The 12547-nt window shown below is 37.1% G+C and overlaps 1 protein-coding gene across 1 annotated transcript in view; it reads right to left on the bottom strand.

Annotated features, from left to right (window-relative positions):
- Positions 1 to 12547, bottom strand: part of SASH1 (SAM and SH3 domain containing 1) — a 580485-nt gene that overhangs the window by 422850 nt on the left and 145088 nt on the right. The gene's annotated exons all lie outside the window — the stretch shown is intronic.

Raw genomic sequence — 12547 nt, 5'->3', positions numbered from 1 at the left:
ATGGTAGCTTTTGTAAATAAAGAATACAGTAAACTATGTAAATAATTACAATTCCTCTATCTTAATTTGCTATCCAGTTCTTCATTAGTTTAAATTCATACTAATCTACTCTTAGGCTGAAGATAAATATCTTCATCATTTCAGCCTTTAATTTGCTCAATGTTCTACTATCTTCTCCCCTTCAATGGGAATGAAAATGTGATTACTATCTTTAATATACATATGTATGTAAAAATAAATCCTCTCTTGATGGTATGGGCAGATTGCCTAAATGGCAGCATAGCTACATTACATCCCCAATTGATGTTTGTGCAGCCTAAGCTCCATATTTTACATTTTTCCTTTTTGAGTTTTTTTTGTTTTGTTTTTACTTCATTCCGTTCAGCCCAAGTACTCATGATGTTAACAATCAAAGCGTTACCAGACATTATTTTTTATATCTATGTGAAACATATATTGACCTTTAATTTGTGCTGGCTTCAGTGCCATTGCAAATGTCCATAAGGTATCTATTAACAGAGAGAGATAATCTTAACACACTCGTGAAATACGTATTTAATTGCAACAAAATGTAAGGATAAATACAACATGATTTTACCAGGAGCTACAATGTATGTCTTTAACTTCATATTTTGGCAAAAATGTTATCTGTCTTTGAAATGAAAGAATAAAAATGTCTGATGAGATCATATCCCTCCCAGAATGTGGCCCACTGCACCAAGGTCATACAGTTATGAAGATGTTTTTCCTCTATTAAAGCACAGTGCCATTATGATTTATGACTGCAAAAACGTTTTTAAATTAAGATTTGTTTGATTGTCTGTTTCTATTAAGGGTATTGTAATAGTATTTCTCCCTTTTCCAAACAAATGTTCTACACAGCCTAGCATTCACAAGACATGCACAAGGATGTGACAGTGATTAATCTCTGTTGCTGAATTCTTCATTTCCAATAACTAATTTAAGATAGTTACCACTTCTTAATAACTAAAATATATAAATTCTACAGTGTATTTTTGCTTAGGTAATTGATAAAACATCTTCATATTAATGACTGTAAATTATGATCGTATTATATAAATCTGTCTCCTCAGAAGTCTTCTGTAGAACATGGCAGTATAGGCAGCTGCTGTGCACTGAGGTATAAAATTTATACTATTAAAAAGAACACATCATCACAATGCCAGAAGTTGTCTGAACAAATATAAATAAAAATATTTTTTCTGCTTGAATTTTATCTGGATGATGAAGTTTTGATGACATCATATATAATTGAAATAAATTACATATATGGTTGTTAAGACTCATTGAATATCATCTTCCCATAGGAAATGGCAAATGCACAATTTGTTTTGGGTTTTTAAAAGCAAATTAGACAAACCACTGGAAAATTGCCTGTGGAGAAAAATGTGCAATGACAGACAGAAGGACAGGTAACTTAACAGAACTTTCCTATTACCTAAGAATTTCTCAACCTCTGGTCCTTCCTTAGGTAAAACTTTAATCAAACATAGACAAATTTGGATGCAATTGCAAAAATAAATGGTAAACTAACTCTCCATTTTTAAAGCAAGCTCACAAAAATTTTATCTTTGCTTCCATAGGATCCTTTCTTAAAGCTGAGGCCCACATTAGAAGATTAGGAAATTTTCTTGTGTAGTACCATATGTCATACATGCTTAAAAACACCTCAATGTTTAGAAAAGAATTTGGTTCTATGATTTCTGTAGGTATGCCCAACTATTTTTGAAGAAGCTATGTAAAGTTTTCCCAGGCAGTGATGAACCCCAGTTATAATACAGATGGATAATCAGACTTCTTATGAGAGAAGCTAACAGTTTGGTTCCACCATTTCATTCATCTGTAAACCACTAAATCCTCCAGAAATTATTTGGCAGCAGTCAAAATATGCTGATATTTCATCCAATATTAGTATCCACAGGTTCATATTCAATTTTATTGTGCCTTACAGAAAATTACAGACCAAATCTTTGGGTTAATAAAGGTCAACATGATTTCCCATAGCAAACATAAGCCTGAGAGAAAGACATGTTGAACAGAAACCCACTCTTCTGAAATATTTTGTCAAGTATTCTCTGCTAAGAACGACGTCTCTTTGGGCATTTGACCAGACCACAGAAGGGAGTAAAGAAAAGTTCTTCAGATACTCAACAGCTGTTCCTTGTTGTGTATTTTACTGGGATTCAAAGAAGACAACAGTTCAGTAATGCATACAATCACAAGTATTGTATCTATACAGAGTGAAGGCAGGGTCATCATTTATTTGTACTGCACTGTCTTTGGTTATATTGCAGCTATCCTTTATAGTTGCACAGAAACAACAGGAGCTATGGAAGATACAAGGACACTGGCACAGTCACTTCATCATACCATACTTGGACACCTATTTTATACTGGTGATTAGAATCTCTCTAGGCTTTCTACCCAAGAAACCTTGTATCACTTCTATTCATGCTACTACTTGCCATTTTTGGTGTGTTTAGGATTTTATGGTTTATCAAAAAAAGCCACAAAGAAGTTCCTGCCAAACAGCTCCTCTTGGACAATGCACAGAACAGCAGAGACCTTGTGTGTGAGCACACAGCTGAATTTTAACAGCCCTGGAAGAGACAACAGAGAAAGGGTTGCAAAAGGAAGAGGACTCAGTCTATAGGCCAGTATACAAGAATATTATCCTCCAAACACGTAAGTGCTTCTCAGACATGCTCTTAATAGCATTACTGTGTTAGTCAAATTTAACAACAAGAAAGAGAATTCAGCTGAAGCTGTGAGGAGAGACAAGTTACTGTTCTTTAGCATTCTGTCCTTTTAGCGATATCATGGGATTTATTCAGTGCCAGTCAGTCATGTCTTTCAGGGACCAAAAGTCTTCCTGGAAGTGAAAAGGGCACTGTGTTACATTATTTTTGTACTGTAAAGCAATTTACCAAGCATGGAGCAGCGTAGTAAAAGAAAATTACAGTAATTCTCAAATTGACCAGGGTGAATGTGCTCCTACCTTAAGTACACACTGAGTATCACCGAAAGGAGAGCTCTGAATTCCAAACAAACCTTGACATGCCTCAGCCTGCAGCTGAACACAGCCTCCTTCCTCTTCACTCTTACTCAAAGGTGCTATGCTCAAGTTACCCCAGGCTAGACGCTTTGCTGGGGTCAATTTTGTCTTACTCCAACAAGGCTATCATGTAGGAAAATTTTAGTTTTCAAATTGCTGCAAGTATAAACACCACCCTGTTTTTGCAAACAATAATGTAATTAGAAGCTATTATAAAATAATCAACTCTGAACCATAATTTTGCATGTTTTCACTAAAAATGCAGACTGTCCTTTTTAAGTACTGTAATTATTGCTTTTATCATTCAAGTAACATTTCATGGAGAAGTTTCACTATAAGCAGATTCTGAAAGACGTGATACCTTGAACAGTTGCAAAGTCATAAGCTAACAGCTCTTTCCTGTACCTTAAGATTTTACAAATGAAATGTGCTAAAAGCCTTGAAAAAGACACAGATGGTGTTTCATATCAGTATGTCTCAGAAGTAAAAATTAAGAAAAAAAAAAGAAAAAAAAGGAAAAAAAAGAAAAAACAACCAAAACCCTATAGGCTAAGGAGTAATTTTAAAGTAGCAAGGGTACTTACACTGGTAATAGGCATCTTTTAACAGTTTGTCTCAAGCAAAACCTTTGGGTTGACAGTGGACAAAACTGTGAGTATGTCATATCATACGGAGGATCCAAATCACCAAAAACTTTCTGACAGACCAATCTTTAAATTATGTAAATGTATGTTAATGTATGCCATATTTTACTTTTGCTTCTAAGAATTTCTTTGAGAATGGACTTCCATCTCAACACCTTTTCTTGCTCAGTCCAGTACTGAAAATACAATGGAAGGTATGTACCTATTCCAAATCCAAGGACTTAACTGGAATGAAACTTTAGGCCTGATAGGTACCTATGGCTGAGGAATGTAACAGCTACACAAAATATCAGATGGAAGCAAATAGTATCAAAATATGAAGTTTCATATAATCACTAGAAATCAGCAAATTCTGAATCCTTCACTTCCCAAGAAAGCCTAACAAAGATACTCAAGTAACCTATAATTTGCACCTATAACTTAATCTAAATTTAAATATAATCTACATTTACCTTAAAGACTGTTTCTTTAGTTTTAATGTACAAATAGAAAAGCAGCCCAGAAAAGTACTACTCCACAGTTATACCCTAAGCCTTCTGGTTTTAAGTGAGAATTGAACAGACAAGAACAGTCTCAGAATCCTATGGCCCAAGGCAGATCTCCCCAGGAAATAATTGCCACAGCTTTTCCTCATGCTGACAAGTGGCCAAGAGAATAAAGAAAAGAGTCGCCGTGAATAACTGGAAATGGATTTGAGATTTAAAGGAGAGATACATGAAAAGTTTGTACATTTTATGCTTACAAAGGTACCACATGCATTGAAAATAATTTTAAAACGTAAGCAAAACTATAGAAGGTAGATTTGAGAAATACTACAGTGAAAACTATGAAGATTTGAAGGGAGTTTTGCCATTAACTTCAATGGAGCTAAAAATGTTATTGAATTGAAATGATTAAATTTATAAATTTATAAAGTATGAAGATCAAAAGTACCTCACAGGATAACAGTTTTCCATTTCTTTTTAGTAGCAATATCTGGCAGCAGCATGAACAGGATGTTTTGCCACAACACTAGGCTTAATTTATTTATTAATAAAGTAACTTGTGTTGTGACCAAAGAAGCCTGACCCCTTGCATACTTCTGACAATGAATTTCCTTCAAAATCTAGAAAAAACAGAAGACATGAAGTTTCCCACGTCTGAGCACTCAGCTATTAAAGCAGTGAGCTTGCTGTTCACCACCCATGCAATGGGTACCTACGTGTAGCACAGGGCAATCTTGAAGCTGCTAACACAGCTGAGTCTGCCTAATCCTGGTATAGCAAGATGAGTTCTTACAGTATTTTGATTTGTATGTCTGATGGCAGCAGACATGGAGGAGCTATCAGAGCAGCAAAAGAAAATGCTGTGTTAGGCTACTACAGTGCACTGACCTTCTACATGGCAGTAAAAAGTGGTTTTAATGCCTTGCTGTGCTTTGTTTTAACAATCATTGGGAACATTTCATAACCAGTAATTTGATTTTAAAATCCTAACATTTTATGCATGTATGATGTACAGATCTTAATTAATATCCTTGGTTTAATTAAAAGCCTGGCCACAAGATAAGTTCTCAGTACAACTAGATACTTGGCTGCCAACACAATCCAGTCTATGGCCACATGGAAAGAACCAAGTGTGGAGTAAACAACACACCCTCACTCGCTTCCTCCTGAAAAGGACATTACAGCATGACATGTGGCACACGTACACAGTGACATATTGCATCTGCTATTATCCTGTTCCTCTTGCATGTTATGCGCTTTCCCTGCCTTGACTTTTTCTGGTCAATAGTGCAAGCTCTGAAGGGACCTTTTACTAAAGCATTGGCAATGAAGCTTTTGGATAAGAAGACCGCACTGATTCCACATTTGGTTTGACCTTAAATACAACTTTGTCAAGGAGAAACTTGATCACCAGGCAGGCAGAAGAATGTGTTTAGAATAGAAATTAAAACTGGACAATGCAGAACAGCTGCTCCACGTCTCCTACAAATACTGCCACTGCTCTTACTGTCTTCACGTGTATCCACGCATTCTGGTTCAACTTGCCACAATCTTTTTTCTTTTTTCTTAAGAATCATTATCGTTGAGCTGTTCATTAACCTATTTTTACATAAAATGTGGAAAAAAATTGTGTTTAATTTCTTGCACATTCCATTTATTTTTCTCTTTTTCATGTCTATCATATTAGAAATCTTTCTCCATTCTAATCATATTATTTCCTTTTCTTCTTATTTTCCTTTGTTATGCAATCCTTTATTGCCCCCAACTACCATTATTTCCCTATGTTGCAATTGCTGTGCCTATCACTAAAGCTATTTCAATCTCTCTCTGTATCTTTTCTGAACATCCCTTTTCTTTTATCTAGCATCTGCATGGTCCAAATCCTTCCTTTCTTCCATTAGTATTTCTTCCTAACACTCTGAGAATACAATCTCACTTTCACATTATCATGTATTTTTCCTACTTTTCAGTTCTCCCAAATCTAAACCAAACATCTCTAGCAAACTTTAAAATAATCCCTGAATTTCTTGCTTGTACTTATACCTGACCTTACCATGTGCTAGAATTTAACTCTCTTCCTTGTATGACTCACATGGTGGCTACATCACCAAAGAAGAAAGGCACCACAGGAATCCCTCAGGAAAAGTACAGATCTCCTAGCAGAGTCAGGAAGAAGAGAAAGGCTGAATGAGCCATGCTATGCTGGAGCACATTCTGTGATATCCCATGGGGGCACAGATAATTAAAGCAACAGACAATTCAGTAGAACACAACAGGGAACAAATAAAGATGCATGCATATTACTTAGCAGGCATTACTGAGTGAGCCACAGAGAAAGTATTTTGGGATACAGAAAGAAAACAAAAAGGGGACACCCTCTGGTATACACAGAGAAAGAATTTATTTGAATATAAGGATGTCTTCTTCCAGTTGTGGAACATGACGTGACACTAATGGGCAAGAGCACACCCTGTCCTTGTCAGATTTCCAAACTAAAGGAAGAAAAAGAGCTTTCACTTTTGTTACTGCTCTTACTGCACTGACCACCACTGACATCATTTGGAAAAGGACAGCTTGTGAGGGCAGTGTCCTGCTATATTTTAACTGCTGCTCTCATGTGGCCGATGAGAATAATTTCCTAGAGACACAACTGAAGATATTTTCAGAATTATTTGAGTAAGATGCTGCTGCCCACACAATTCTCACTCCCAATTCAGAGCATGAGCAAAGCTCCTTGAGATCAGCTCAGAGAAAACACAACGTTGCCAGAGTTCACCTTGCGGTCTGGCAGAAAGTAAAAAACTGCTACGTGTACTCTAAGGAGTTTACAACTGCCATTTAATAGTTTCCATATTTCACTTTCTACTATACAAAGGGAAAACATCAAAGTGACGGATAAGTTTGGGTCTTTTTACAGGTTTTCCAGATCATGAATTGTTTCCAATGTTTCTAGAAATGCATACTTATCTATGGCAAATACCTATTTTTCCTCTCATCTCTCTTATTCTATACAATAGAGGAAGAATATACATTTCTGCTGCTAAATCTTTAAAGTACATGTGAAAAAAACACTTTCAAATGCTATAACACAGTACATGGCTACAAGGCACTGTAGTCTTGAAACACATGACAAGCCAAGCAGAAGGAAATTTGGGTTTGGGTTTTGCTTTGTTTTGTTTTGTTTTATTCAAAGGATAAACATAGGAATATTTACAGGTGGGGCCATCCAATTTCATTTCATTTCTTGTTGACTGGAAAGAGCAAATTGCTTTACTTCATTTCATTTTCAGTAATCTAGCATTTGATTCAGAAGATCACAGAACAGCTGCAGCACATTCAAAGATAAGCCTTCAGCTTCTAAAGTGAGGTCTAAAAATGCAATGAGTCTTTCCTTGTAATGAATTTATATTCTCATTTTTGAGTAACTAGCACCACCACAAGAGACTGTATAATACACAGTTGCATCAGGAAAGCATCAGGATTATTTCCTTTCATAACTTAGTTCAGGTAAATATTAATGGGCACATGTGAAAAAATAAGTTTAAGATTCTGGTTCAAAAGAGACCCGATCTGTGATACAGTCTGTGTGTGCATGACTAGGAGAAAACAAGTATGCAAAAAAAAAGATGGGTATCCAAGCCAATAAGAAGAGAGGTGCATCCTGGTGAGCACTGGCAATAACATTCATACGTACAAAGTGTAAAATGTTCAATATATAAGAATATGTTGCACAGTCAACTTGGTAGCTTTTTTATTTATGAGTCATGTTATTTGCATACAATATTAATAACATTTATTTCACAAATTCAACTTTTTTAAAGGGCCCCCAGGAGAAAGTCAGATTTAAAGTCTGAGACCTTGAGCACTGGCTACCTCACTTTGAATATTAGCCTTTGAATAGATTTTACAGCCAAAGCTGTAAAATGCAGTTTCTCTGCATTCTTGTGTCAAGGATTCTTGTCTCTCTGCCTCATGTCAGATTTAGTGAATTATGCAACTACATGCTGAGTTAGTTCAATTGGCTCATCCTGTGGAAAACTAACTCTGCCAACACAGAAAAATAGAAGGGAAGTTTTCTGATGGATCAACAAGATATATCAACTCACGTTCTAGTGATAAAATTACTTGATCCAACGCAAAGTAGAGAAGTGAGAACATGGTGTTGGGGTAGCACAGAGAGCAAACAGACTGTTCCTTTAGTAGCCGCTTGCCACAGGGTCAGCTGAACCATAACATCCTTCATGCGTCCTCACTGTATGGGTCATTCCTTAAATTTTACCATCCGAGATTTCTTCCTTGGCTGTAACCTAGCAGTACTTTCCACTCCTTTTTCTGGAGAAGGTGAGATTGTGCCCAATGACTTCAGTGTGCTTACAGCACTCTTTGTCAACAGATGAGTTTTCTAATGCTGTTTTGTGTATGTTATTAAAAATGTTGTGATACCTCTCCCAAGTTATCCATAATTACTTATCTTTGCAACTTATCCTTTGAGAAGTTCTTAAACCATATCTTAGGAGGTGGACTAAGTGTGGAAAGCACCTGACGAGGAGTGCCTCATAAATTTGGAGAGGCACCATTATTAAAAGAGGTCTTCCTGAAGTGCTCCTTGCCTTCTAGTGACTGAAAAAATAGATGTACAAAAGGCAACCATGTACTCCAATTTCTCTGAGAGAGACCTTGGAACAATAGGATCCTTTAAAAGAACTTTCTTTGAAAGAAATTCACAATCCAGTGAGACTTAGACATCCAAGGCCTATAGGGCTCCTGAAGAACATAGGACACAGAATAGATGATCTGTTGCTGTAAGGAAAACATCCCCTTTTACATCTTCTGAAAATGGCTCAATGCATTGCCTCCTTCTATGAGATCTGTGATGGACAAGTGACTGGAGAGAGTACCTGGCTTCTTTTCAAAGAGACAGATGAAATGGAGACAAAATCATCCACTGAGGGCCCGGATCTGCAGAGTGCCAATTTTACCTCATGCCGTTTTAAGTGGAATTGGAGCTGGCAACTACCTGAATATCATATCTTTCATGAAGTTTAGTAGTGCAGACTTCAAACACTGAACTAACTCATAAACTTGGCCAACGTCCTGAGCTGCTTCAGTGATGAAATGTTCAGTGATGAGCTATGTGGCCTGACAAGAGTTGACTGGTGTTAACACCAAACCTGTGGAAATCACAGGTATCTCTGTCTGAGATGCTGCAGAAGAGAAAACACTAGAGGCAGCATAATCCCAGACAGCATAATTTGCCCAGAGAGGTAGTGGAGGCCCCATCCCTGGAAACATTCAAGGTCAGGTTGGATGGGGCTCTCAGCAACCTGATCTAGTTAAAGATGTCCCTGCTCATTGCAGGGGGGTTGGGCTAGATGATCTCTAAAGGTCCCTTCCAACTCAAAGCATTCTATCGTTCTATGATTCTAATCCTTTGAGACAAAGAAAACATTCATGCTTACAGGAACAGCTCTTGGAATAATGAGCCTAGGATCAAGAACAAGAGCCCTTGACAACAGCAACCTTGGAAGTTTTTCCTGGCTTCTCAGAAACAGTTGGTTTGGAGCCTCTAACAGCAATAACTTAATTGTTCAACTGTCTCCAGAGCTGATGAAGCCACAAGAGTGTTTGCATGCTGAAGAACATGGCAGGCAGGCCTAAAAGCCAGGAGCCTAGGGATTTGGTCCAATGGCTAAAGTAGCCTCTTGAAAAGGGTAGTCAGTAGGGAGAAATTAGGTGTACAAATAAATGTAAAGTTACTTTTTTCCCTTCCAAAGACCAAAATTATATAAGTTCAAAGAACAGGAGAAATCAAATCCAATCACAAAATGAGAATGCAACTGTCCCTCACATAAGTAAGCTCTGTCATAGAAGAGGCAGAGCTTGCAGCCAGCATTTGGTCTCACACTAAGCTTGACTTGTTGGGTCTTTTGTTGTGGTCAACAACCATTTCTTCACTGTGATGTACTCTCACAGTCTATGTGAACATTCATGTGAGAACAGACAGATATTTGAGGAACAAACAGTTATAAGTCAACTAAGCAAATTAACACAACTGAAAGGTGGTGACTAATTCTCTTTGAAGTTCTCTCTCCTGAATGTATTCTTCACCACAAACACTATGGTAGTCTCATAATTGATTTGTTTTCTCAGCTCAAAGCCTCTGGTTACTACATACTGAGACTGATTTCACAGGGTTAATTCAAGGCAGTATTTTAGGATCATCTTAAAATATTTGGTAGTCTCTTCTGCAGGACTACTTTTAACTATGGTGTTCTTGCATAACTTCCTCTCCTGAGCTGATCGAATACCTCCAACTCCTCTTTTGTTGCTTAGGTAACTGACAGCAGAAGTGCCATTTGAGAATCCTAGACTTCTTTCTTCTGTGTGTACTCAGCCCAATCCAAATTAAACCCTAGATCACATCCAGTACTGAAGAACGTCTCAGTGTGCCCTCAGAATTTGACACATTGGTCATGACAGCGACACTCCAGAATCCAGCACAGGTTGTGCTACTCCAACAGCTCAAGATGTTAAATATGGTGACTGTACAGGATCCAAGACTCAGGGAAGAATGCAAAAAGTATAGTATCATTGTACTTCAAATGAAGTGCAGTGAAAACCAGATCTGTATTTTTCCTCACAACTAAAAGATGAATTCTCTTTGGAAGTGAGAAGACAGATTTCATTGTCGTTTGCAAGAGTGCAAGCAACACAGATAAAGCTGGTGACCATTTTGATCCTTTTTCTGTTAACTAGGTGTTGGGACAGCTGACCTGTGGGAGGTTGAAATATGCTCTCAGCTTCTCTGACCATGAGACTGAAGTAATTGGACAATGCTGATAAGTGTCTGAAGATATGCTGCACATTTTCTGTGGGGTCTGCAGCAATTCCACAATCTCCAGCAACCAAGACCATCTCTGAATTTAGATTTGTCATCTTATGTTGGATGTTCACTTCCACAATGACCAGCATACATTCCTTTTTCACAGCCTGAGAAGGCTGTGGGCAGCATCACCAAGAAGGGAAGAGGAAAAAGAACAGAGGACTGCTGATGAGAAAGTCCTCTGGATTTGACTATGTGATTATACCGGCACCTACAGTCACTGAGGTAGCAGATGAGATTACAGGATAGTGCAGATGAGGACAGACCATTTTTTTGAGGATCTTTCAGAGACACTGTGCCTTATATCAAAATGCTAACCAGGACTATTTTATCAATGATTCTGCAGCCAGCACATAACTGCATTTGCTCTGAGGAAGTACTTTGTCAACAGAAAGCAAGTTTTTAGAGAAGCAAGTTTAATCTTACGCCAGGAATTTTCAAAAACAGTAGCATCCATGGCCACAATATTTACAGTAGTACTCAAAATAAATGTAGTCTTATGTATATGTGTCACACATGAACCAAATATAGAATCTTTGCAGACGTTCATTCAAAGAAGAAACAATACAAGAATTGGGTTGCCTCATATAAATAGAGGACCAGAAACATCAGACATTGGTTCTTAATGCTAAGAAAAGAATAATTCATACTTTCTCCAAAAAAAGGAATACTAAAAATAGCCCAAAAACGTAGAAGTGGAACAACAAAACCTACAAGTTTAAAATAAAAAACTATAAAAAATTTGGATTGAATAGTCAAGAATATTTTTTTGTTCAAAAATACCACAGGGCTGCCACAATGCTGCCATAGACATTAGGATTAATGCATAGATATACTGCATATTCTGACATTTAAATTTAAAATTACCTAAATGATTGCAGATTGGATAATGTCTACAAGATGCTCCTTTTCCCATCCTACTACTTCCCTGCAATTTAAAGAAAAGAAAAATTTAAAAAAACAGGAGCAGGAGTTAGACTTGGTAATTTTGTTTGCTATTGGTCTTTTCCATACTTCCTTCCATGCTCATTTTTTAGTATTTGCATTTTGGATATTTTAGATATGCAATCTCAGCAGACTTCCTGAATGCAGGGGAAAGAATTACAGAAAGGAGAGCAAACTACACAAAAAGCTGAGCTATACACACTGGTTAAGGAAAGAACAAACACTGTAATCATACTACATATCATTGTGAAACTACAGAGAAAAAAATCACCAAGTAATTTTCCATTATATCAAAGAAGGCACCCACTTCCTATATAATAATTATGTTTTTTATGCAGAACTCCCCCTCCAAAAAAAACCCCAACTTTTAAACAAATCATACACAATTTCCACAGGAAACAAAAATCCGTGGTTTTGACCAGTTCTAGAATTACATTATCAGTGCTGCTCTGGAACCACAGCAGAGACTACCTGTATCTCCAACAGTTTGAAAGGGCACTGCTGTCATTCCCAT

Source organism: Pelecanus crispus, chromosome 3, assembly GCF_030463565.1.
Source record: "Pelecanus crispus isolate bPelCri1 chromosome 3, bPelCri1.pri, whole genome shotgun sequence".
NCBI classification, from domain to species: Eukaryota; Metazoa; Chordata; class Aves; order Pelecaniformes; family Pelecanidae; genus Pelecanus; species Pelecanus crispus.
The sequence above is the reverse complement of the archived record's forward strand: the minus strand, read 5'-3'. Positions and strand labels throughout refer to the sequence as shown.